Source organism: Phyllobates terribilis, unplaced genomic scaffold (genome assembly GCF_046119375.1).
Source record: "Phyllobates terribilis strain yellow unplaced genomic scaffold, ASM4611937v1 Scaffold_2__4_contigs__length_985480577, whole genome shotgun sequence".
In the NCBI taxonomy this organism is placed as follows: Eukaryota; Metazoa; Chordata; class Amphibia; order Anura; family Dendrobatidae; genus Phyllobates; species Phyllobates terribilis.
Genome location: NW_027362762.1, coordinates 837573930 through 837601798, shown reverse-complemented (window position 1 = coordinate 837601798; position 27869 = coordinate 837573930).

The window sequence follows — 27869 nt, the reverse complement described above, 5'->3', positions numbered from 1 at the left end:
CGCTGTAGCCGTGTTTGCGTGGGGTGTCCATCAACCAGCCATCCTCCACTCCATCCATCTGGACCATCGAGCGCTGCACGGCACTCATCCGTGAACAAAACAGTTTTGAAATCAGTCTTCATGTAATGTTTGGCCCACTGGAGCCGTTTCTGCTTGTGTGAAGTGGATAGAGGAGGTTGACAGGATGGCGTATGCACAGCTGCAAACCTCTGAAGGACCCTGCATCTTGTTGTTCGGGGGACGTTGGAGGCACCAGCAGCTTCAAAAACTTGTCTGCTGCTATGACAAGGCTTTTTTGCCGCTGCTCTTTTAACCTGACGTAATTGCCTGTAGGAAAGTGTCCTCAATTTGCCCTTATCAGCACGCACATGTGTGTACTGTGAATCAGCTACATACTTCTTGATTGCCAAGACACTTCATCGTGATCATCGCACAATGTTGATTGTAGTCATGCCTTGACCTAAAAGCTCCACAATTTGTTGCTTCTCAGCAGCCAACACATCCTTTTTCTTTCCCATTTTGGCAGAAAATGTAGGCTGCTTAATAATGTGAGACAGCCTTCTTAAGTAGTCTTGCCTTTCATTGGACACACCTGCCAAACTAAATAGCACAGGTGTCTGCAATTGCTTACAGTGATATAAAGAGCCCTGACACACATCACCATCAATGAGTTTAACTGACAAACAAACAAATTCTTCCCTTATCACTCCTAAACACTTTTTGCATAATAATTTGGAACACAGTGTACATGTGCTTTTCCACAAAACACCAGTGGTTCACGTAGTGAATCTTACAGTTCTAACTTGCCAACCGTGGTCTGTATCGAGTTGTTCAATAAAGGGCCCAAAATTAAGATAACATAGATGGGAGAGGTCTCTATGAATAGGAATTCCTAAGCATTTGATACCCTGTGAGGGCCAGGCAAAGGGAAAGTTGGACTGGATGGAATCCTATATGGATTTGGGGAGGGAGACATCGAGGGCCTCAGACTTCGCTGCATTGATTTTAAAATTTTACCATGTAACAAAGTGATCTATTTCAGCCATAACAGCATGGATGGATATATGTGATTGAGTGATATATACTAGGACATCATCAGCAAATAGAGAGCACTTGTACTCGGTGCCTCCCACCTCAATCCACCTAATATTGGAGTTATGGCGAATTGATGAGAGCAGGTGCTCCGTCACTAGGATGTATAAGAGAGGGGACAGAGGACATCCCTGCCTTGTCCCATTGGTGATTGTGAAAGGTGATGAAAATGTTCTGATGCACCCCCTGGGCCTTGGGACACCCGGAGCCGGACCCTTTTTGGTGGATGCTGGTGGTTGTAGTCTTCGTGACGGCGACCCGGTTCCGTGGCTCAGGGTGGTCAAACCAGTGGCGGAACTATTTATGTGGTTTTGATGTTTAAATGTCCGACTACGCCACCCGTGGATTGCGGTCAGAGTGAACCGCCGCTGCAGGGCAGACCGCTGAGGCTGGTGTTGTGGGTGCAGCAGAGCGTAGCATAACTCCCCACGGGAGGAGTATAGCCTCAGGGCAGTGTATGCGGAGGATGGGGGTGATGGTGCAGGGCAGCAGCAGTAACGACACGGAGTCAGTGATGCAGTCCAGGGCCTTTACTCACAGTTCTTATTATCCAGACCACGTCTGCAGGTAACGGCTGCCCACGTCGTACTGTGCTCACCAGGTGAGGGGCTCAGACAACTCCCAGATAACTTTGGAGCGCTTCACAGGACCCCCTTTGTGTGTCCTTTGTCTGGCCTTTCTTACCAACCCTTCTGTCCGGCTGCCTCGGGCCTCCTCTTGGTAAACTTGGCGCCAGTTTCCCTGACCCTATGTGGTGCCTTCCTAGCGGGTGTAGCGAGGGGCTGCGCCAAATAAAATGTCACAGCCTCCGGTTTCTAGCTGAGGGTCGTTTCCTGCCTCCACTAGTTTCGGGGACCGGTCTCCCCTTTTGGCCTGACCCCTCCACGCAGGTGGATTCGGGCGTGCGGTGGCGACTCGCCCGTCCGCACCCCTGGGATCCCTTCATTCCTCGTTCCTGGAGCCTTCTCCGCTCCTCTTCCTTCCTTCTCCCTCTTGCAGGCCTGGGCCTCTGTTACTAGGCCCGCCTCCGGAGCAGAGCTCATGCAGAGCCCCTGCTCCCTGCCACTTCTGCTCAGACTTCTCTGCACTGAACTAAGATGGTGCCCACCTTTTATACTCCCTTCTCAATGCACCCAGGAACTGCTTCCTCCCTGCTCCTGCACTACAGGGTTCCCCTTCCTCAGTGTTCCCTCCCCCCACTCCAGCCAGGGACAGGGACTGTCGTGCCCATCTCAGGGGCATATTGGTCGCCCTGCCCCACGGCAATGTGGTGTAATGCATGCAGGTGTCGGTTCCTGATCCACACTCCATCCTTACCTGAGAGTGAGATATCACACCTCTGGGTGAGGTGCAATACCTCTGTAGCAACCGAGCCCTCAGGGTGCTACAGTTCCATTTATCTTCAGCCTAGGTGACGTATTTTGATACAGGGCCGTGATTTTGGCTATAAAAGGGTCCCCTAGACCCCTACCCCAAGCTTTTTAAGAGAATCATATATGGCGTGCCAGGAGACTCTATGGAATGCTTTCTCAGCATCCAACGAGAGTATCTAATTACAAATTTTTAACTGCATCTAGCCCAGGAAATACTTTGTGCCTAGTAGCAGTGTCTGCTAGTCAGCGGATTATCCCGGCTGTTAAGCAAGCTACACCACCTGTAGTTTGGACACTTAATTTTTTCAAAGGAAATGCTTCGGGACCACGGGATACTCAGTGAAGAGCATCAGGAGGCACCCCAAGGCATGGGGGCTGGGACTGGCAGTAGGATGCCTTGCGGTGGACAGCTGAGCTCGATCCTTATAAAAGCTTTTAACTGCAGCAGCTTTAGTGGACGCTACTGGAGCTGGAATTACGTGGCTGCTGGCATGAGACTTGCCCTCCAATAGATCCTTGTAAATGGATTTAAAGTGTATTCTTTCAAATTAGAGAGACAATTTAAATTAAAAAGCTTAGAGCTGCCTCCACCACAGGGGGGCTCGCTCGACCCACCAGCGGACAGGCACCAGTATTGGGAGAGGGGGGCTGGCCGTCAGGGTTCACCGCGGCTCTGGCACAAACCCGGCGACACGGAGGTGGCACGGGCAGGAGCGGACTGAACGTGTCGGCTTCTCACTTTTTGGATTTTAGAAGGGCATGACATGCCTATATCTGTGTCTCCCCCTCCTTTTACTCCTCCACCTCTTTTCTTTTCGCATGACTATATGTACTTGTCACTTTTCCATGTGTTAGTTGTGTCTTCTGAGCAGTTTGTCAGCTTTTGGACACCTTTGAAGGTGTTTTCTGTGTGTTTCTATGTGTTTTTGTTTGCCTGCCATTGGTTTTAACGGTGTTCGAAGGTGTTCGACGAACAGTTCGACGAACAGTTCGGCGAACACACGGGTGTTCGACGAACCGAACCGAACTTGAACACTACGTCAGGTTGAAAGAGCAGCGGCAAAAAAGCGTTGTCATAGCAGCAGACAAGTTTTTGAAGCTGCTTGTGCCTCCAACGTCCCCCGAACAACAAGATGCAGGGTCCTTCAGAGGTTTGCAGCTGTGCATACGCCATCCTGTCGACCTCCTCTATCCACTTCACACAAGCAGAAACGGCTCCAGTGGGCCAAACATTACATGAAGACTGATTTCAAAACTGTTTTGTTCACGGATGAGTGCCGTGCAGCGCTCGATGGTCCAGATGGATGGAGTGGAGGATGGCTGGTTGATGGACACCCCACGCAAACACGGCTACAGCGCCAACAAGGAGGAGGTGGAGTAATGTTTTGGGCTGGAATCATGGGGAGAGAGATTGTCGGCCCCTTTAGGATCCCTGAAGGCGCTAAAGATGAACTCCATAATGTATGTGGATTTTCTCAAACAGCACTTCCTGCCATGGTTCAAGAAGAAGAACCGTGTATTTCACAGCAAGATCATTTTTCTGCATGATAATGCACCATCTCATGCTGCACATAAAACATCTGCATCTCTGGCTGATATGGGCATAAAAGGGGACAAACTTATGGTGTGACCCCCATGCTCCCCTGACCTGTACCCCATTCAGAACCTTTGGAGCATCATTAAAAGGAGTGTCTATGATGGCGGGAGGCAGTTCACATCTAAGCAACAGCTCTGGGAGGGTATTCTGTCCTCATGCAAAACAATTGAAGCAGAAACCATCCAAAACCTGACAAATTCAATGGACGAGAGAGTTCAGAAGCTCCTTTCGAACAAGGGGTCCTATGTGAAAATGTAACATCACCTAGAATAAAGTTTTGAGTTGAAAACTGTTTGATTTCAGTTTCTAACAACCTGCTAATGCTTATAATTTCAAAAATGACCATTTTTTTGGTCTTTATTAAAAGGAAAAGGTTGATCGAAAAGTTTGGGCGATCTAAGAGTGTGGCAACCCAGTAGTCATGATTACTTCGAATTCTGACAATATGAGGGTCATGCTGCAGGTAGTGCAGCAAGAAGGCACTTATGTGTCTTGCGCATCTCGGAGCCCCAAAATTATTTTCCGGGCTAGATGCAGCTAAAAATTATTATTAATTTTAAATCTGGTGAAGCTTTAGTATAGATGGCCTAATAGGATCAGTGCTGCACACTGCTACAAAGCCCAAATTATTTTCCAGTCAAGATACAGATAAACATGATTAGTAATTTTAAATCTGGTGGAGCTTATTATAGATGGCCTAATAGAATCAGTGCTGCACACTGCTACAAAGCCCAAATTGTTTTCCAGCCAAGATACAGATAAACATGATTAGTAATTTGAAAGCTTAAAACGGTTGGTAGGTTGATTTTAACCAATCATCAAGCTTTTACTCTCCCCAGGTTGACACAGGGGTAGAAAAGTCGTTTCGGATCCATGATTTGTTCATCTTTATGAACGTGAGTCTGTCTACATTATCAGTGGAGAGCCGCGTGCGCTTATCTGTCAGCACACCACCAGCAGCGCTGAACACACGTTCAGACAGAACGCTGGCTGCGGGGCATGACAAGATCTCCAAGGAGTAAGTGGCTAGCTCCGGCCATTTATCCAGATTGGAAGCCCAAAAAGAGCAAGGGTCCAGTGACACAGTCGTGGCTTCAATGTTTACTTGGAGATACTCCTGTACCATCGTCTCTAGGCGTTGACTATGTGTCAGACTTCTTGTCTCCTGTGGCCTTGCAAAGGATGGGCTAAAAAAGTGGTGAAATGATTCCGCAAAATTGATGTTACCAGCAGATACTGTGGTTCTGTTACGGTTTGAGTGCTGAACACTTGACGGTCCCACGGTTGGCAAGTTGGAACTGTGAGATTCACTACGTGCACCACTGGTATTTTGTGGAAAAGCACATGTAAGATTCTGCAACAGTCTCTGCTGATACTCCTGCATGCGTGCATCCCTTTCTATGGCAGGAATAATTTCTGCAAATTTACTTTTGTACCGGGGATCTAACAGTGTGGCAACCCAGTAGTCAGGATTATTTCTAATTCTCACAATTCGAGGGTCATGTTGCAGGTAGTGCAGCAAGAAGGCACTCATGTGTGTTGCGCATCCAGGAGCACCAAGTCCCTGTTGTGTTGGTGGCGAGGTAACAATCATGCTTCCTTCCTCTGTCCTCTCCCCCCAACCTCGCACAACAGAAATGTGATCAAGGTCTCCCTCATCTGATGAGTCTTCCATCAGTTCGTCCTCCACTTCTTCCTGGGCTCCTGCACCTTCCTCACTAGTTTGGCTGCTACCATGCGCCCTGGTAAAACCATCTCCCCCACCCTCACATGCCTGCCGCCTTGGTGCTGCCGACCGTCTGGACCTTGCAGATGTTAGCCCTTCCGCATACAACTCCTCCTCCTCTACTTCCTCCACCTCCTCTTGTGCCACCACCTGACTCCGAATTCTGTTTAATATATGCTCCAGCATGTAAATCACCGGAATAGTCATGCTGATAATGGCATCGTCAGCACTAAACATCTTCGTCGCCATTTCAAAACTGTGCAGAAGGGTGCATAGGTCCCTGATCTGAGACCACTCCTCCAGCGTGATTTGCCCCACCTCTGAATCTCGTTGGCCCAGGCTATACATCAGAACGTATTGCACCAGGGCTTGTCGGTGCTGCCACAGTCGCTGCAACATGTGCAGAGTTGAATTCCACCGGGTAGGCACATCGCATTTTAGCCGGTGAAGTGGCAGGCCCAACGACTTCTGTAGAGATGTAAGTCGCTGAGCTGCGGGATGCGAACGGCGGAAGTGAGCACACAGCGACCGTGCCCTCTGCAGAAGGCCATCTAGTCTGGGATAGTGGGCTAAAAATTGCTGGACAACCAGGTTCAACACGTGAGCCATACAAGGCACGTGTGTGACATTGCCCCGGCGAAGGGCCGCACCCAGGTTTGCAGCATTGTCGCACACGGCCTTCCCTGGTTTCAGGTCCAGTGGAGACAACCATTCATGAAATTGGTTCTCCAGAGCTGACCACAACTCCTCAGCTGTGTGACTCACATTTCCCAGACATTTCAATGTAAAAACCGCCTGATGACGTTGAGCCCTACTGCCAGCATAGTAAGGAGGTGTGCAGGATCCCTTCTGTGCAGTTAGAAAGCTTGTGGCATGACCAGACAGGCTTTGGGTGCAGGTGGAAGACCGAGAGGAGGTTGAGGAGGCAGAAGCAGTGGAGGAACTTTGACATAAAGAGGATTGACGCACAACTCGTGGGGACGGCAAGACTTGGACAGCAGCCCCTTGTCCTGCTGTCACCATAGTTACCCAGTGCCCAGTCAGCGACATGTAACGCCCCTGTCCATGCCTACTCGTCCAAGTGTCTGTGGTGAAATGCACCCTGTCACACACAGAGTTTCTCAAAGAAGCGGTGATGTTGTGTGCGACATGCTGGTGGAGCGCAGGCACACCTTTCTTTGAGAAGTAGTGCCGACTGGGCATCTGGTACTGGGGCACTGCGATGGACATAAGGTCTCGAAAATCCTCTGTGTCCACCAGGCGGAAAGGCAGCATTTCTGTAGCCAAGAGCTTGCAGATGGTGAAATTCAACCTCTTAGCTTTCTCATGGCTAGGAGGAAATGGTCTTTTACTTGTCCACATCTGAGGGACCGAGGGCTGGCTATTGTGCTTAGACGGGGTTGATAAGGGTGTCCCCGGCAAACTGCCGGTCTGTGAGGAAGATGCAGGCGGACATGTTAGGTTGCCTTGATCCAAAGGTGGTGCTATCGATGTCGGACAGCGCTCAAGACCAGCTGGTGTTACCACCTCCAAAGAAAATGATGACCTGCCAATCACGCTGGCTGTTGCGGGTAAAGAGGTGGCAGGTCTGCGCCCCAAAACAGGTGTGACTGCTGTCCCCCCAGTCACAGAGGATGAAGAGGCCGCGGATGCACAAGATATGGCAGACGGTGGTTGGCCCGGCCGGCTAGGCCGCATTGTAGCACACTGAGCTTCCCACTGCAACTTATGCTTCATGTCCATGTGCCGGTTCATGCATGAAGTACTCAAACTATGTATTTTTTGGCCTCTACTTAGCTTTTGCTGACAAATGTTACAGATAACACGAGTTGGGTCATCTTTATCGATCTGAAAAAATGCACAGGCTATGCAAGGCTTAGCACCCATGCGACCTGAAGAGCCACCACGACTTGTGGTGAGAGGCAGAGTTGTGTTTGAGGATGCAGTTGTTGACGTGCATCCAGTACTACGTCTCTGTCCAGGAAGGCGCAACCTGACCTCGTCGTCACTAGCATCTTCCTCCACCTCCTCTGCTGACCTCATCTCTTGGCTGACTGTGGGTTGACAGTAAGTGGGATCTCCAACCTCATCATCATCACCCTGTGCGTTATCACACCCGTCGTCCTCAGAGCCAACCTGTTCCTGCCCTGACAAAAAACTAAAGTTGTCGCTCCAATCAGGTATTTGAGTCTTATCATCGTCTTCCTCATTGTCTCCACCAACAGGAGTTACAGTTTGGGAATGAGGGTCTACATTATGGTCAGAACCTTCTGCGTCTGGTCCTGGATCCGACTCATAAAGATTCTGGGCATCAGTGCAGATCATTTCCTCGTCTGGATTCACAGAAGCGCTGGAGTCGACCTCTGATTCCCAGGCTATAGTATGAGTAAACAGCTCTGCAGACTCAACCATCTGTTCTACCTCATACTCAGACGGGCAGCTGGAGATTTGGGAGCTGTGAGGAAGCAAGTGCGATTGGGGTGACACCTTTGAGGACTGGAGTATTTGTGATGTTGAAGTTGATGTGGAGGAGAGCCCACTTAAAGGAGCACTTGATATCCGTTGAAGCACCTGCTGTTTTTGTGCCTCATCTGGAATTTGTAGCGATTTGCGTGGCCGTAAGAAAGGGATCTTATCACATTGTCCGCTAAAAGAAGTAGACATTTTAGTTTGGCTGGAAGATGGTCTTAATTCTGCAGATGTTACTGTTGCTTTAACACCTACCCCACGGACACAACCTTTTTTCCCCTTCCCAACACGCCTATTTCCCTTTCCACCAGCAGCAGGCCTTTTTCCACTCATTTTGGTGGTTAACTAATTCACAACTCTGGAGTTGTTTGCACAAAAAAACAATGGATGGGAACCGAGCAGAGCTGAGTGGCCAAACTGTGGCATTAGGCCAAAACTATTGGCTGGGTTAGATGCAGAAAAAAATTATATTCAATTTGCAACCTGATGGAGGTCTGTATAGATGGATTAATAGAACAAGTCCCACACACAGCTAGAAGCCCAATATTTTTTCAGAGGTAGATGCAGGAAAAAATATATTCAGTTTGCAACCTGATGGAGGTCTGTATAGATGGATTAATAGAACAAGTCCCACACACAGCTAGAAGCCCAATATTTTTTCAGAGGTAGATGCAGAAAAAAATATATTCAGTTTGCAACCTGATGGAGGTCAGTATAGATGGACTAATACAACAAGTCCCACACACAGCTAGAAGCCCAATATTTTTTCAGAGGTAGATGCAGAAAAAAATATATTCAGTTTGCAACCTGATGGAGGTCTGTATAGATGGATTAATAGAACAAGTCCCACACACAGCTAGAAGCCCAATATTTTTTCAGAGCTAGATGCAGAAAAAAATATATTCAGTTTGCAACCTGATGGAGGTCTGTATAGATGGATTAATAGAACAAGTCCCACACACAGCTAGAAGCCCAATATTTTTTCAGAGGTAGATGCAGAAAAAAATATATTCAGTTTGCAACCTGATGGAGGTCAGTATAGATGGACTAATACAACAAGTCCCACACACAGCTAGAAGCCCAATATTTTTTCAGAGGTAGATGCAGAAAAAAATCTATTCAGTTTGCAACCTGATGGAGGTCAGTATAGATGGACTAATACAACAAGTCCCACACACAGCTAGAAGCCCAATATTTTTTCAGAGGTAGATGCAGAAAAAAATATATTCAGTTTTCAACCTGATGGAGGTCAGTATAGATGGACTAATACAACAAGTCCCACACACAGCTAGAAGCCCAATATTTTTTCAGAGGTAGATGCAGAAAAAAATATATTCAGTTTGCAACCTGATGGAGGTCTGTATAGATGGATTAATAGAACAAGTCCCACACACAGCTAGAAGCCCAATATTTTTTCAGAGGTAGATGCAGAAAAAAATATATTCAATTTGCAACCTGATGGAGGTCTGTATAGATGGATTAATAGAACAAGTCCCACACACAGCTAGAAGCCCAATATTTTTTCAGAGGTAGATGCAGAAAAAAATATATTCAGTTTGCAACCTGATGGAGGTCTGTATAGATGGATTAACCACTTTGCGCCAGAGCCTGTTTTTGCCTTCGTGACCGGGCCAATTTTTTCAATTCTGACCACTGTCAGTTTATGAAGTAATTACTCTGGAACGCTTCAATGTATTCCCTTGATTCTGAGATTCTTTTTTCATGACATATTGTACTTCTTGATAGTGGTAAAATTTCTTCGATATAACTTGCGTTTATTTGTGAAAAAATCAGAAATTTGGCGAAAATTTTGAAAATTTTGCAATTTTCAAACTTTGAATTTTCATGCCCTTAAATCAGAGAGATATGTCACACAAAAGAGTTAATAAATAACATTTCCCACATGTCTACTTTACATCAGCACAATTTTGGAACCAAAATTTTTTTTTGTTAGGGAGCTATAAGGGTTAAAATTGACCAGCGATTTCTCATTTTTCCAAAAAAATTTACAAAAACATTTTTTTAGGGACCACATTATATTTGAAGTCACTTTGAGGGGTCTTTATGACAGAAAATACCCAAAAGTGACACCATTCTAAAAACTGCACCCCTCAAGGTGCTCAAAACCACATTCAAGAACTTTATTAACCCTTCAGGTGCTTCACAGGAATTTTTGGAATGTGGAAGAAAAAAATTAACATTTAACTTTTTTCACAAAAATGTTAATTTAAACCCAATTTTTTTTATTTTCATAGGGGGAACAGGAAAAAATGGACCCCAAATTTTTTTGTGCAATTTCTCTTGAGCGTGCTGATACCCCTTATGTGAGGGAAAACCACTGTTTGGGCACACTGCAGGGTTCGGAAGGGAAGGAGCGCCATTAGACTTTTTGAATGTAAAATTTGTCTGAATAATTAGCAGACGCCATGTTGCGTTTGGAGAGCTCCTGATGTGCCTAAACAGTGGAAACCCCCCACAAGTGACCCCATTTTGGAAACTAGACCCCTTAGGGAACTTATCTAGATGTGTGGTGAGCACTTTGAACCCCAAGGTGCTTCACAGAAGTTTATAATATTGAACTGTAAAAATAAAATTTTCACATTTTTCCCACAAAACCGTTTTTCATCCCTTAATTTTGCATTATCATAAGGGTAATAGGATAAATTGCACCATGAAATTTGTTGTACAATTTCTCCTGAACACGCTGATACCCCATATGTGGAGGCAAATTACTGTTTGGGCACATGGCAGGGTTTGAAAGGGAAGGAGCGCCATTAGACTTTTTGAATGTAAAATTTGTTTGAATAATTAGCGGACGCCATGTCACATTTGGGGAGCCCCTAATGTGCCTAAACAGTGGAAACCCCCAACAAGTGCCACCATTTTGGAAACTAGACCCCTTAGGGAACTTATCTAGATGTGTGGTGAGCACCTTGCACCCCCAGCTGCTTCACAGAAGTTTATAATATTGAGCCGTAAAAATAAAATTTTCACATTTTTCCCACAAAACCGTTTTTCATCCCTTAATTTTGCATTATCATAAGGGTAATAGGATGAATTGCACCATGAAATTTGTTGTGCAATTTCTCCTGAACACGCTGATACCCCATATGTGGAGGCAAATTACTGTTTGGGCGCATGGCAGCGTTTGAAAGGGAAGGAGCGCCATTTGACTTTTTGAATGTAAAATTTGTTTGAATAATTAGCAGACGCCATGTCGCATTTGGGGAGCCCCTAATGTGCCTAAACAGTGGAAACCCCCCACAAGTGCCACCATTTTGGAAACTAGACTACTTAGGGAACTTATCTAGATGTGTGGTGAGCACCTTGCACCCCCAGCTGCTTCACAGAAGTTTATAATATTGAGCCGTAAAAATAAAATTTTCACATTTTTCCCACAAAACCGTTTTTCATCCCTTAATTTTGCATTATCATAAGGGTAATAGGATAAATTGCACCATGAAATTTGTTGTGCAATTTCTCCTGAACACGCTGATACCCCATATGTGGAGGCAAATTACTGTTTGGGCGCATGGCAGGGTTTGAAAGGGAAGGAGCGCCATTTGACTTTTTGAATGTAAAATTTGTTTGAATAATTAGCAGACGCCATGTCGCATTTGGGGAGCCCCTAATGTGCCTAAACAGTGGAAACCCCCCACAAGTGCCACCATTTTGGAAACTAGACCCCTTAGGGAACTTATCTAGATGTGTGGTGAGCACCTTGCACCCCCAGCTGCTTCACAGAAGTTTATAATATTGAGCCGTAAAAATAAAATTTTCACATTTTTCCCATAAAAAATGTTTTTCATTCCCTAATTTTGCATTATCAAAAGGGTAACAGGATAAATTGCACCATGAAATTTGTTGTACAATTTCTCCTGAGTACGCCGATACCCCATATGTGGGGGAAAACCACTGCTTTGGTGTACGGCAGGGTTCGGAAGAGAAAGGAGCGCTATGTTGGCTGGGATAGGCACAGACGCCATGTCACATTTGAAGAGTCGCTGACATGCCAAAACAGCAGAAACCCCCACAAGTGACCCCATTTTGTAAACTACACCTCTCAAGGAATTCATCTAGGGAAGTAGTGAGTATTTTTTAATTTTTAAATTTATACCATTGGGCAGTGAAAAAAGCATAATCATATTTTTACCACAAAAAAATGTTTTACCCTCAGATTTTACATTTTCACACAGGGCAATGGGTAAAAATGGTGCCGAAATGTGTCACACAATTTCTTCTAAAAGTGGCAATACCCCATATGTGGCTGTATCGTACGGTGAGATCTGGGGGGGACGGAGCGCTATTTGACAATTGGAGAACAAATTATTGTAGAATAGGCATTTGGATTTGGGAGCACAAAATTTTCTGAATTTCTTTTGGGGGGCAAGGGTCATTTTGCTTTTCCAGAGCCTTTCTGCTACCAGTAACTTGGAAGTCCCTTATATTTTTAACAGATGACGGACCTGAGTGGGGACTAGCTTTTATTGAGGACTGAGTTGAAGCTTTTATTGAGAACATTTTACGTAACATTTATCCGGCGCTCTAGGCTGAGCACTTACATCGGGGTTTCCATCTAAATTTCCAAGTGATGTAATTCAGATGAAACCCCTGCAGGATCCATTCACTATAATGAGGCAGCAGAGTTACTCTGGACTCCGTCTGGCCTCTGTTTAGCGGTGTCCTTTTTTTCAGAAGTGCACAAAACTGTGGCCAACCGCACTTTTATGCACGCCTAAAACAAATGACACCGTGGGATCCCAGGCTAGACGGCGTCCACAGTGGTCTATATCTGCCTCATTACAGGGAATCTCCCATCATGGGTTCCGGCTGAATCACGTATTTCAGAGATTTACACGGAAACTCTGGTGTAAGTGCTCAGCGCAGAGCACAGGATAAATGTGAGCAGAGCCTTACTGGGATCTTTGGGAGACATAATAAACAAATCAGTAGCAGGTGAAGAATTGGTTTTATTTATTTTTTACGCCGTTCCTAGTGTGATATAACTGATTAGATTACTTTATTCTTCGGGTCGGTGCGATTACAGAGATACCAGTTTTATATCGGGTTTTTATGACTGACAGCTGTCACACACTAAAATACACTTTTTTTGCAAAATCTAGTTTTTGCATCACCATATTTTGAGAGCTATAATTTTTCCATATTTCGGCCGACAGAGTCATGTGATGGCTTGTTTTTTGCGGGACGAGTTGACATTTTTATTGGTACCATTTTTGGGAACGTGACATTTTTTGATCGCTTTCTATTCCGTTTTTTGGGAGGTAAAATTAACAAAAACAAACAATTCAGGAATTGTTTTTTGAGGTTTTTTTATGCCGTTCTGCGTGTGGTAAAAGTGATCAGGCAGCGTTATTCTTGGGGTCAGTACGTTTACAGCGATACTACACTTACTGTATTTTTTTTATGTTTTGGCGCACTTACACAATAAAACTATTTTATAGAAAAAAATATTTTTTTTGCATTGCTTTATTCTGAGCACTATAACTTTTTTATTTTTCGGCTGATGGAGCTGTATGGCAGCTTTTTTTTTGCGGAACAAGATGACGTTTTCAGCGGCACCATTTTTATTTCTATTTTGTATTTTGATCGCATTTTTTTCCACTTTTTGTTTGGCGATATGATTAAAAAGCATATTTTTTTGCTCCGTTTTTTATTTATTTTTATCACGGTGTGCACAGAAGGAGTTAATTAGTGTGACAGTTTTATAGCTCGGGTTGTTTCGGACGCGGCGATACCAAATATGTGTACTTTTTTTGGTTTTGTAAAAATATACGGATTTATTGGTTTAATATTTTATTTATTTATTTTTATTTATTTTGTGATTTTTTTTTTTTTATAGTTTAAAAACTTTTTTTTTACTTTTTTTTACATTTTTACTTAGTCCCTGTATGGGACATTCATTTTTATTTTTCTGATCACTGATCTCATGTAATGTAATAGACATATATTACATTACATGAGATCTTCCCTGACTGTTTCAGTCAGTCTCCTGTCTGGCTCAGCTTGCAGGCTGAGCCAGACAGGACACCATATATGGCAGAGCTGGAGGCGGTCATGTGACCTCCAGCTGCCATAGCAACCCCAGGTCCTGGAAGGAAACGGAGGTCTTTGGAGAGGTAAGACGACCCCCTCTCCTCCTGCTGTCTCCTATATGCCGTGATCACTATAGATCACAGCATATAGAAGACAGCAAGGGGATAACATCACTGGGACCTGATCTAATCAGGTCCCGATGATGTTCCCTATCAGAGCTAATGCTCTGCACCGGAATCGCAGGGCTTGCAGGACCCTGGGGGTCCTGAGCGCTGCGAGACCACCCACCGTTTTTAAAAGTCGGCGCTGCACAGAGCCCGGCAAGCGCCGACGTTTATCTACAGTGGGCGGTCGGGAACCGGTTAATAGAACAAGTCCCACACACAGCTAGAAGCCCAATATTTTTTCAGAGCTAGATGCAGAAAAAAATTATATTCAATTTGCAACCTGATGGAGGTCAGTATAGATGGACTAATAGAATGATGCTATGCCCAAAAGATTTTACTTCACTAGGTGCAGTAAAAAAATTGGTATTCTATACACTGGTGGTATATCTTGCAACACAGATAGGCTACTCCACTGACTAACACACTCTGCAATAGGCCAAAAAGGATTAGCTTTGCTAGATTCAGCCAAATGCTGTGAAAAAAACTTGCACAGCACTGGCACAGACCTGCCTGGCAAAAACTGATAGGAACTGATGTAACCTAGTCCTGAAAAGGACTCCAATTACAATTAGTCTTTACTCCCACAATCTATCTATTTAAGAGCACAGACCTGCCTGATAAAAGTCGTAGGAAATGCTGTAACCTAGTCCTTAAAAGGACTGCAATCACAACTATTCCCTACTCCCAAGCTATCTGTAGATTTGTGCGATAATTGGCTTGAAATTAACAACAGCGGTGCCGTCTAACACGCAGCTGCAGCAGTGAGAAAATGGTGGCGACGGGGAAAATGGCTTGGTCTTATAGGGCAAGGACATGTGACATACACTGCCAATGACACATGCCCTTGCTTGTGTGAAAAAAAGCACTTCGCTCCGTGTCTGCTGATATGCTGACAGATTGCACCTCCCCACTGCAAATGCGGGAAAGAGAAAAAAAAATGGAGATCTTCATTATTCCTGCAGAGATCCATCCCCTGCCCCTCCCCCCACCCCGCTGTACACTCAAACTACGTATTAACATTAATTTTCATCATTACTGAGAAAAAATCCAGTTATGATTTTGGTGCACGAACAGTTATCGAACATAACCTCGAACAGCCGAATTTTTCTCAAATTGTTCGTGTTCGCCGAACGGCTCGAACACCGCCCAAAACAGCTCGAATTTGAGATTGGCGAACAGTTCGAGTAGAACAACGCTCATCTCTAGTCAACAAGTGCTAAGCATCTCTGGGAACTCCTTCAAGGTTGTTGGAAGACCATTTCCGGTGACTACCTCTTGAAGCTCATCAAGAGAATGCCAAGAGTGTGCAAAGATGTCATCAAAGCAAAAGGTGGCTACTTTGAAGAACCTAGAATATAAGACATATTTTCAGTAGTTTCACACTTTTTGTTAAGTATATAATTGCACATGTGTTAGTTCATAGTTTTGATGCCTTCAGTGTGAATGTACAATTTTCATAGTTATGAAAATACAGAAAAATCTTTAAATGAGAAGGTGTGTCCAAACTTTTGGTCTGTACTGTATATATATATGTATCCAAAGAAAAAATGCTTTAAAAAAGGGTAATAGTTTATTTTCTCACTTGTTTATTTTCACCAGGTAAACCAATATCAGTGCACAAAATTTAGAAATAAACATTTCTGACATGCAAAAACAAAAAACAAAAAAATTAGTGATCAATATAGCCACCTTTCTTTATGATGACTCTCAACAGCCTTTATTCCATAGATTGTCAGTTGCTTGATCGGTTTTCGATGAACATTGCGTGCAGCAGTCACCACAGCCTCCCAGACACTGTTCTGAGAGGTGTACTGTTTTCCCTCCCTGTAGATCTTACATATTATGATGGACCACAGGTTCTCTATGGGGTTCAGATCAGGTGAACAAGGGCGCCATGTCATTATTTTTTCTTCTTTTAGACCTTTACTGGCCAGCCACACTGTGGAGTAGTTGGATGCATGTGATGGAGCATTGTCCTGCATGATAATCATGTTTTTCTTGAACGATACCGACTTCTTCCTGTACCACTGCTTGAAGAGGTTGTCTTCCAGAAACTGGCAGTAGGTCTGGGAGTTGAGCTTCACTCCATCCTCAACCCGAAAAGGTCCCACAAGTTCATCTTTGATGATACCAGCCCATACCAGTACCCCACCTCCACCTTGCTGGCGTCTGAGTCGGAGTGGAGCTCTCAAACCTTAATTGATCCAGCCTCTAGTCCATCCATCTGGCCCATCAAGAGTCACGCTCATTTCATCAGTCCATAAAACCTTTGAAAAATCAGTCTTAAGATATTTCTTGACCCATTCTTGACGTTTTATCCTATGTTTCTTGTTCAAAGGTGGTCGTTTTTCAGCCTTCCTTACCTTGGCCATGTCCCTGAGTATCGCACACCTTGTGCTTTTTGATACTCCAATAACGTTGCAGCTCTGAAATATGGCAAAACTGGTGGCGAATGGCATCTTGGCAGCTTCACTCTTGATTTTCCTCAATTCAAGGGCAGTTACTTTGCGCCTTTTTTAGCCAAAATAACTTTTTGTGACCCTGTTGGCTATTTGCCATGAAACGCTTGATTGCTCGGTGATCACGCTTCAAAAGTTTGGAAATTTCAAGACTGCTGCATCCCTCTGCAAGACATCTCACACTTTTGGACTTTTCGGAGCCCGTCAAATCTCTCTTCTGACCCATTTTGCCAAAGGAAAGGAAGTTGCCTAATAATTAAGCACACCTTATATAGAGTGTTGATGTCATTAGTCAACACCCCTCCTAATTACAGAGATGCACATCACCAGATTTACTTAATTGGTAGTTGGCTCTCAAGCCTATGCAGCTTGGAGTAGGACAACATGTATAAAAAGTATCAAAGTGATCAAAATACGCATTTGCCTAATAATTCTGCACGCGGTGTGTATATATATATATATATATATACATATATATATATATATATATATACAGGGTATATATATATATATATATACATATATGTAAAACATAACTGTTTTTTTTCAGCTTATAAAATGCATATCTGTTTATTTTTTAGGTTTGTTGTCTTTTTTCGCATAACATGGTGTGCACACAGTCTATAATATATTACTGGGCCTTTAAACAGAAGTCACATTATTATTCCTCTTACTTGTCTCTTCTGTTGTCTCTTCTTTGACTTACAATAAAGTAAGCAGCGCACACTGCCCGAGAGAAGCCTTAAAGCAAGTCTTGTGCTCCCATAGCATGTCAACAATTACATAGATACACAGATCAGGACAGAAATAAATCAGAATATACAATAAAGTTTTTAAAAATGTAAATTTTGTATATATCCACACTGATTTTGTTTAGTCATTGGAATAATGATTAGAAGTAGATAAGAAATAAATGATTACCCTTATATTCCTCATATCATAATCACAAAATTATTTATATTAAAGGAATTTGGAAATACCAGATTCATATTATCAATACAATGTAGAATGGATACAGAGGAATAGTACATACTAAACTAAGTTACGAATAAAAACTAAAGCAGAATAACCGTGGTAAGGTATTTTAAAAGCTCTTGAAATAAACAGAATTACTGTAGAAAAAAGGTAATCAACTTTTATATCCTATTATTAACCAGAGAAAGCAACAAAATGGGGGTGAGGCTTAAAGGAAACCTGTCAGGAGATTCCTGTTTCACAGGAAGTATAAAATATTAACAAGCTTTCTCTTTTCAAGAAACTTTGACGCTGATTCATTAAGATTCATTAAGGTTGGTGTTGTACATCTCAGTCTTAATGAGAGGGCATGATGGAGTAACAAGCGACTGATTCATCCATAGGCGCATGCCTCTTAATGAATTAGGCAAATTTTACAAGTGGTGTGAGCCTCAGGGTTCCTCACCAGAAATCTTATATCTACTGGAATATCATTTCTGGCATAATGTACACCACAATTGCTCATGAATTAGACAGGTGGTGCTAACACGCCCCAGTCCAGCCCCAACTTCACTCGCTTTGGAACAACAGGCCAAAACTGGAGATAGAACATCACAAGGTGTTCTGGAATAACCAGCTTAATGAATCAGGTCTTATTTCTATCTCTGAAGTTCTGCAGAGAAAACATACATATATATAGCATTTAGAAACTTAGCAGATGGAAAGTCATTCACTTTGTATGAAAAGCGACTATACTACACTAAAAAGTGGAAAACCTTCCCAGGAGTACCCGGCTGACCAAAATTACCCCAAGAGCGCAGCAATGACTCATCCAAGAGGTCACAAAAGATCCCACAATTACATCCAAAGAACTGCAGGCCTCACTTGCCTCAGATAAGAGTTCATGACTCCACCATAAGAAAGAGACTGGGCAAAACTGGCATGCATGGCAGAGTTCCAAGATGAGAAGATGAGCAAAAAGAATATAAAGGCTTGTCTCAGTTTTGCAAGAAAAAAATCTTGATGATCTCTATGACTTTTGGGAGAACACTCTGTGGACTGACGAGACAAAAGTTGAACTTTTTGGAAGGTATATGTTTCATTACATCTGGCATAGAAGTAACACAGCATTTCAGAAAAGGAACATCATACCAACAGTAAAATATGGTAGTAATAGTGTGATGGTCTGGAGCAGTTTTGCTGCTTGAAGACTCGTAAGAGTAACTGTGGAAAATGGAAACATGAATTCTGCTGTCTACCAAAAAATCCTGAAGGAGAATGTCTGGACATCTGTTCATGACCTCAAGCAGAAGCGCACTTGGGTTATGCAGTAGAACAATGATTGAAAACCACCAGGAAGTCCACCTCTGAATGGCATAAGAAAAACAAGATTAAGACTTTGGAATGGCCTAGTCAAAGTCTTGACTTTAATCCGATTGAGATGGTGTGGCATGGCCTTTAAAAAGGCGGTTCATGCTCGTAAACTCTCCAATGTGGCTAAATTACAACAATTTTGCAAAGATGAGTGGGTCAAAATTCCTCCAGAGCATTGTAAAAATCTCATTGCCAGTTAGCGCAAATGCTTGATTGCAGTTGTTGCTACTAAGGGTGGCCCAACCAGTTATTAGGTTTAGGGGCAATAACTTTTTCACACAGGGCCTGTAGGTTTGGATTTCATTTTCCCTTAATAATAAAGACCTTAATTTAAAAACTGCATTTTGTGTTTACTTGTTTTAAATTGTATAATATTTAAATTTGTTTTGTGATCTGAAACATTAAAGTGTGACAAACATGCAAAAGAATAAGAAATCAGGAAGGGGGCAAATACTTTTTCACATCTCTGTATGTTTATCTCAGCACAGGAACATTTATTTATCACAACCAATTATGTAACATATGTTTATTCCACAATCTATTAACCCCTTTCCAACGTGGTAATTAATAGTACGCACTACGTCGGAACCCCCGGTTCAGCGCAGGCTCCGGCGCTGAGCCCGCACTGAACCAGGCACATATCAGCTGATTTATACAGCTGACATGTGCCCGCAACATCCACGAGTGGAATAGCGATCCACCCGTGGCTGTTAACTAGTTAAAAGCCGCTGTCAATCTCTGACAGCACACGCGCAAAACGGATGCACGTCACTTATCCCGCTTATCGGTGACCCCGTCACATGATTGCGGGTCACCGATGGGTTGGCATGACATCCTGAGGTCTGTAGCAGACCCCTGTGGTTGTCATGTCCAGATTGCTATGAGCGCCGCCCAGTGGTCGGCGCTCATAGCAAGTGAGCACATCTGCTGCATTCAGGCGATCTGCTCATCGCCTGTATGCAGCAGAGCCGATCAGGGAAGTGCTGCTTCTAGTCTCCGATGGAAACTATAGAAGCATGCAAAAAGTATAAAAAAATGTTTTTAAAAATATAAAAAAAATAAAAAAAATATAAAAGTTTAAATCACCCCTCTTTCGCCCCATTCAAAATAAAACAATTAAAAAAAACCCACATACACATATTTGGCATCGTCGCTTTCATAATCGCCCAATCTATCAATATAAAATAAGAATTAATCTGATTGGTAAACGGTGTAACGAGAAAAAAATTCTAAATGCCAGAATTACGTTTTTTTGGTCGCAGCAACATTGCAATAAAATGCAATAACGGGCGATCAAAACATCAGATCTACCCGAAAATGGTATCAATGAAAACATCAACTCATCGCACAAAAAATAAGCCTTCACCCGGCCCCAGATCCCAAAAAATGGAGACGCTAAAGGTCTCGGAAAAAACAACTTTTTTTTTTTTTAGCAAACTTTGGATTTTTTTTTCACCACTTAAATAAAAAAGAACCTATACATGTTTGGTGATAATAGCTGGAGAATAATAATGGCAGGTCAGTTTTAGCATTCAGTGAACGTGGTGAAAAAAAACAAAACAGATGCGGTATTGCACTTTTCTTTGCAATTTCACTGCACTTGGAATTTTTTTCCCATTTTCCAGTACACAATGGTGTTCAAAACTACAACTTGTTCCACAAAAAATAAGCCCTCACACAGCCATATTGACCGAAAAATAAAAAAGTTATTGCTCTGGGAACAAGGGGAGCAAAAAACGAAAACGTAAAAACATAACATGCTCCAGTCATGAAGAGGTTAATTAAAATGTACTTTGTTCATGGGAAATCCCCTTTAGCTTATGAACTGTCTAAAAAATCCCCAGTGGCCAGTGTGAAAATTGCAAGATTTCTATATTTTTAATTTTTAATACAGATTGTGATATGAAAAAAACAAACAAGGATTCGCAAACATTTTTAAAACATACATTTAACACAAAAATCATATTTAGGACTAGGACATGTATATGTGTTCATTAAATAGAATCTTGCAATACATGTTTCTATATTATTTTCCGACTTGGTAGAGAAAACTCACTTTAGTTGAACTACATGGTGTCGCAATACAGACACTAATATGCAGCTGTACTATTGCTGGCTAAGGCTAAATACACAAGAGCATATGAAAGTTAATACGTTTATCATACGTTTGTCTGTTTTGGACATCCCAATGTCATTCATTTTTATAACGCAACCATTAAAAAATGATTCAAGGTCAAATACAATCTGATGTTAATAATTGCAATGGATACATTAAAAACTAATACCAGATGGATAATGTCTCTGTATTCTCCGATTTTTTTATGCATCCATTAAAATGTATGGGTGAGTCTCATCTAAAAATTGGATGAGACTAACAAATGCTGCAATTTTTTTCACACAAACCATTTGGAACTAACACATTGACTAACATTGGCTTGTGTGCTGTAATTATGATCTGATATCAACACAGACAGTACTTGGACTAAAAATATGGTGAACATACCATCAATGAAGCTTAAAGGTATGTTCACATGAAATTTGGGCCATGTGGCTTCTTGTGTTCTTCTGTTTGAAGCCCTGAAAAATGGGATTTGGGTACACCCTTGACAGGGCCATTCACTTTAATGAGGCAAATGGATTAACTTTGTGCCCTGACTGAGCCAATAATGTATGGTCCAAACGCAATATGATACCAGCTTTACTGGATTTCTGCAAATGGATGACCTTCAAAGAATCTAAAATAATTGCGGTAGTTCAAAACCAGTAGACTCTAATTATTAGGAACTTTTGTAGTCCTTTGATAGCATGATTATATGTTCCATGTTTTTGCAATATAGTATATTAGCGAGTTCCCAAGTAGAAGCATTGGTTTTAACTGTCATTAATGAATTAAACCAGATATCCTTGGCAAAGCGCTTTTTATTACATTTAGTTACTTTAATTATTTTCATATTACAAGAAGGTCAATACTGCATAAATTATGCAAATGAATGCTAAATTTAATCTATAGCCTTTAAACAAAGCATGCATTTGCATCTTGTCTTGATAATTTAACTTAAATTGCATGAATCCTGGAGTTAAACTTGTAAGCAGCTGGTGCATTAAAGTGAATTGGTCTGAGACTAATTCATACTGTTATAAAAAGAGTTGCAGAACCAAATATAACAAACAAAAAACAGACTCCATAAGCAAAGGTTTATATTAAGAGAGTCATATATCCTTGTAAAATGAAAAGATCAATAGCAATTAACATAAAAAGAATGTCAAACACAGTAGTTCACAATGGAATGTGAAGGGAAACTGTCTAAAGAAATCTGGTTCATTTGTCAGGATGATCATCTTAGATACAGTGAAGGAAATAATTATTTGATCCCTTGCTGTTTTTGTAAGTTTGCCCACTGACAAAGACATGAACAGTCTATAATTTTAAGGGTAGGTTAATTTTAAAATTGAGAGATAGAATATCCCCAAAAAATCAAGAAAATCACATTGTATAAATTAGATAAATTTAATTGCATTTTGCAGTGAGAAATAAGTATTTGATTCCTCTGGCAAACAACACTTAAAGAAGTTGTCCACTACTTTGACGTTAAAGCATGATCGGCAGGGTCCCACACGCGGCACCCCCGCTGATCAGCTGTTATTGGTGCCGGCGGCATAGGGCATCAATGTCAAAGTAGTGGACAACTCCTTTAATATTTGGTGGAAAAACCCTTGCTGACAAGCACAGCAGTCAGACTTTTTTGTAGTTGATGATGAGGGTTGCGCACATGTCAGGAGGAATTTTGGTCCACTCCTCTTTGCAGATCATCTCTAAATCATTCAGATTTTGAGGCTGTCGCTTGGCAACTTGGAACTTCAACTCCCTCAATAAGTTTTCTATGGGATTAAGGTCTGGGGACTGGCTAGGCCACTCCATGACCTTACTGTGCTTCTTTTTGAGCCACTCCTTTGTTGCCTTGGCTGTATGTTTTGGGTCATTGTCTTGCTGGAAGACTCAGTCACAGCCCATTTTTAATATCCTGGCAGAGGAGGTTGTCACTCAGAATTTTATGGTACATGGCTCTATCCATTCTCCCATTGATGTGGTGAAGTAGTCCTGTGCCCTTAGCAGAGAAACACCCCGAAAACATAGTGTTTCCACCTCAATGCTTGACAGTGGGGATGGTGTTCTTTGGGTCATAGGCAGCTTTTAGGCATCAGGTGTTTGTTGGATTTGAAATCGGTTCAGAACCATCAGTGGATTCTGTGGTCTCCCATTCCAGTCCAGCCAGGGCTGATGCTGCTCAGCATCATCATCAGTCCCGACGCCTAGCTGGTCCATGAGATGTACAGGTTGTCTCTTGGGTCTTTGTTCCTAGTAACATGAAGGATATAGGTTGCGGAGGGAGACAGGGCTGCTAAAGCCTAAGTCCAGGATTCTTCGTACTGAGCATGCCCGTGACCTGGCGGACCGTGATTGGTGGTTTGGGAGTCAGCTTATCTGGTGACCTGGCACCGCCTGATTGGTCGCAGTTGACGTCACCAATGGTGCGACGGTGGGCAGGGCTTAATCTTTAAAAAGCCCGCCCACAAACATTGCAGCGCGCTCTGATCATTGCGCAGTGATGGTGTTGTGTGGACGCTTGGTCGTTTAAGCTCCACGTGTGCTTTAGTGGAAATAGGCAGGTAGCTTCGGCTGACAGTCTGGCTCCGACTAGGGGGTCGCCATACACCCCGAGTAGTCTGCAGACGCCGTATTCCTGGTACGGCCTGTAAGCCATGTGGAGTGATTCTCCTCAGTCCGGTAGCACGCCGGCTGAGAGCACTTACACGCCGGCGTGAGTCACACATGCATCCTAGCGCCAACTGTGTAGTCCCTGTGCTGCAACAGGACTACAGATACTTTATTTATCACACATCTCTCGTGCAGTTAACGGAGATAGTGCGAATTCCTATTCCCACTCCGGTGTGCTGTAACACGGAGGGGATTGTTATTTAAGTTGGTTGTTTTACCTTCTTACCCGGAAGGTGTTCGGCAGCTGTCCACCAGGCTGCATCGCGGACCCCGGGGTCGGTTTTGTTCCATTATAATAAAGTTGTTTGCAACCGTCCCCTTAACAGGCAGCATTTCTCTTCCTCCAAACACGGCGAGTTGAGTTAACGCCAAAGAGCTCAATTTTTGTCTCATCTGACCACAGCACCTTCTCCCAATAACTCACAGAATCATCCAGGTGTTCATTGGCAAACTTCAGATGGGCCTGCACATGTGCCTTCTTGAGCAGGAGGACCTTGCGGGCACTGCAGGATTTTAAACCTTTAAGGCATAATGTTTTACCAATGGTTTTCTTGGTGACTGTGGTCCCAGCTGCCTTGAGATCATTAACAAGTTCCGTCTGTGTAGTTTTAGGCTGATATCTCACCTTCCTCATGATCAAGGATACCCCACGAGGTGAAATTTTGCATGGTGCCCCAGATCGATGTCAGTCATTTTGTATTTCTTCCATTTTCTTACTATTGCACCAACAGTTCTCTCCTTCTCATCCAGCGTCTTACTTATGGTTTTGTAGCCCATTCCAGCTTTGTGCAGGTCTATGATCTTGTCCCTGACATCCTTAGAAAGCTCTTTGGTCTTGCCCATGTTGTAGAGGTTAGAGTCTGACTGATTAATTGAGTCTATGGACAGGAGTCTTTTATACAGGTATACTATGTAAGACAGCTGTATTTAATGCAGGTAACGAGTTGATTAGGAGTGTCTAATTGATCTGTAGGAGCCAGAATTCATAATAGTTTGTAGGGGATGAAATACTTATTCCCCACTGCAAAATGCAAATAAATGTATCTAATTTATACAATGTGATTTTCTTGATTGTTTTCGGATATTCTATCTTTCAATGTTAAAATTAACCTACCATTAAAATTATAGACTGTTCATGTCTTTGTCAGTGGGCAAACTTCCAAAAACAACAAGGGATCAAATAATTATTTCCTTCACTGTACAAAAATACTCAAAAAGTAAATAACTCACTAAAACGTGAAGGTGGCAGACATGAAACTTAGTAACACTTTTGTATTAGATAAGATATTTTTATACATAGAAGGCAAATTTTCACCTCTAAACAGCCTTCTAATCTTCTTTGTTGTGGTTATTTTTTATCAAAAAACTCCAAAATTTTATGCTGGTTAATTTCTTCATAAACCTTCATAGAGGTCTGAGCTCAAGAAATCCTGCAATGACAGACGTAAATAATAATATTCCAGCTGTCATTAACAACGACTAGGAGGTGCTTAGGAGATTACTTGTTATACAATAAAGAGTTTGTCCACTTTACCTTACCATACAGTATGTGTTGGAGCTATATATTAGTGTAACAGAATTATAAGTATTACAGGTGCTCCTGCACTCATTAGTACTAGGCATGAGCGAATATTTCAATGTTCGGTTCGGAAAAGTTTGCCAAACAAATTGATATTCGCCGAAATTATTCGCCGAAAGTTCGTCGAACATTTCCGAATCCCATAGGAGTCAATGGGGGGACCAAAAAAATTTATATACAACACCTAGAAATGGGACCAAAAGCTGACAAAATGCATCAAATTAGGTGTGGACACCAGGGAAGTGCCATCAATTGACCCAGACTACAAGTACTATAATTATTATTACTGTGATAGCGACATTTATTCAGTTGTGCTTTACATGTCAAAAGGGGTCACTGACTGGTACAACAGGAGAGAGGACCCTGCCTGCAAGAGCACACTGTCACGGACGTGGTTTGTGGAACCACTGTGCCACGGACCCCGGAGAGCCTGGAGGGGCGTGACTAAGCGAGCACCGGACTGTTCACTACAGCCTCTGCTGGTGAGGTTAGACTTGGCTCCCGATGAACGCCAGGTGCCACTCCAGGACAGACCAATGGACGTGCAACAGTTGGACCCAGTAGGACAGACTGATGATGGCATTGTCAGCATTAACCAGTTTAGTTGCCATTTCAAAACCGTGCAGAAGGGTGCAGAGGTCCTTAATCTCTTCCTACTCCGCAAACCTGCTATGCCCCAAGTCCGTACTGCGTTGCCCCAAGCTATACGTCATGACATACTGCGTCAGAGCTCGTTGCCGCTGGCACAGTCACTGCAACATGTGCAGAGTGGAATTCCACCACGTCGGCACATCGCAGATCAACCTGTTAACTGGCACGGACAAAGACCTCTGTATCGATGCAAGTCGATGACATGAGGGGTGCGAACAGCAAAAGTGAGCACACAGCTTCCGTACTTTGTGAAGCAGCTCATCCAGGCCAGGATAGTGGTGGAGAAATCGCTGTACCACCAGGTTGAGGACGTGAGCCATGCAAGGCACGTGTGCGAGCTTGCCTCGGAGTAGGGCTGTTAACAGGTTCGCACCGTGATCGCACACAGCCTTCCCTGGCTCTAGGTTCAGCGGAGACAGCCATTGCTCAAACTGAGCCTGGATAGCTGCCCACAACTCTTCACCTGTTTGACTGCGATCTCTATGACATATAAATTTGAAGACGGCCTGATTAAGGTGAGCCCTGACTGCGCAGTACGGAGGTGGTGTGTATTCGCTCTGCACCCTTGGAATGCATGTCTCGTTAAGGCAGAGGTTGAGTGCGCAGGTGGAGGCCCTAGAGGAGGCGGAGGACACAGAAGCAGCGGAGGAAGTGGGAAATACAAAGGTTTCTTCTGCAAGCCTTGGGGATTCCAAGATTTGTGGAGCAGTCCCTTCCCCGCCTGCTCCCACAGCCACTAGAGTCACCCAGTGCCCAGTCAGCATGATATAACATCCTTGGCCATGCTTACTCATCCAAGTGTCTGTGGTGAAATGCACCGTGGAACATGTAGATTTAGACAAGGAATGGATGATGTTGTCTGCGATATGCTGGTGTAGCGCAGGCACAGCTTTCTTATAGAAGTAATGGCGACTGGGTAACTGGTACTGGGGGACTGTGACAACCATGAGTTTTCGGAAACCATCTGTATCTACCAGGCGGAAAGGCAGCATTTCCGTGGCCAACAGATTGGAGATGGTGGAGTTCAACCTCTTAGCTTTGTCATGCGTAGGATTAAACAATCTTTTACGTGATCACAACTGGGGCACCGAGGGCTGGCTAAGGTACTGAGAGAGGGCGGAGTATGGTGAACCGGAAAAACTGGTGGAGCGTGAGATATGTGCAGATGTTATGGTGGATTGTGAAATATGCCGTGTGCTCGGTGAAACAAACACAGCTGGCGTGTCCGCTTCCATTACAGCTAACGGGCTGCCACTCACCTGACTGGAGCGGGTAAAGAACTGGAGTTTCTGCGATGGGAGACCTGAATGACAATACTTACCATGGTAATAGAGGAGGAGGAAGAAGCAGCGGATGAGTTTAATGGGGCAGCTGATGGTTGTTTAGGTGCGCTAGTCCGCATTTCAAAGCGGTAAGATTCTCAGCGTAAAGAATGTTGTTTGAGCATGTGAACGTTCATGCAGGTAGTAGTCAAATTATTGCAGTTTTCCCCCCTACTGAGTTTTTTATCTCAAAGTTTGCAGATAACGTGAGTTGGCTCATCCTTTGCAGTGACAAAAAAGGCCCATGCTAGGCAACCCTTGCTGCCCCTTCGAGC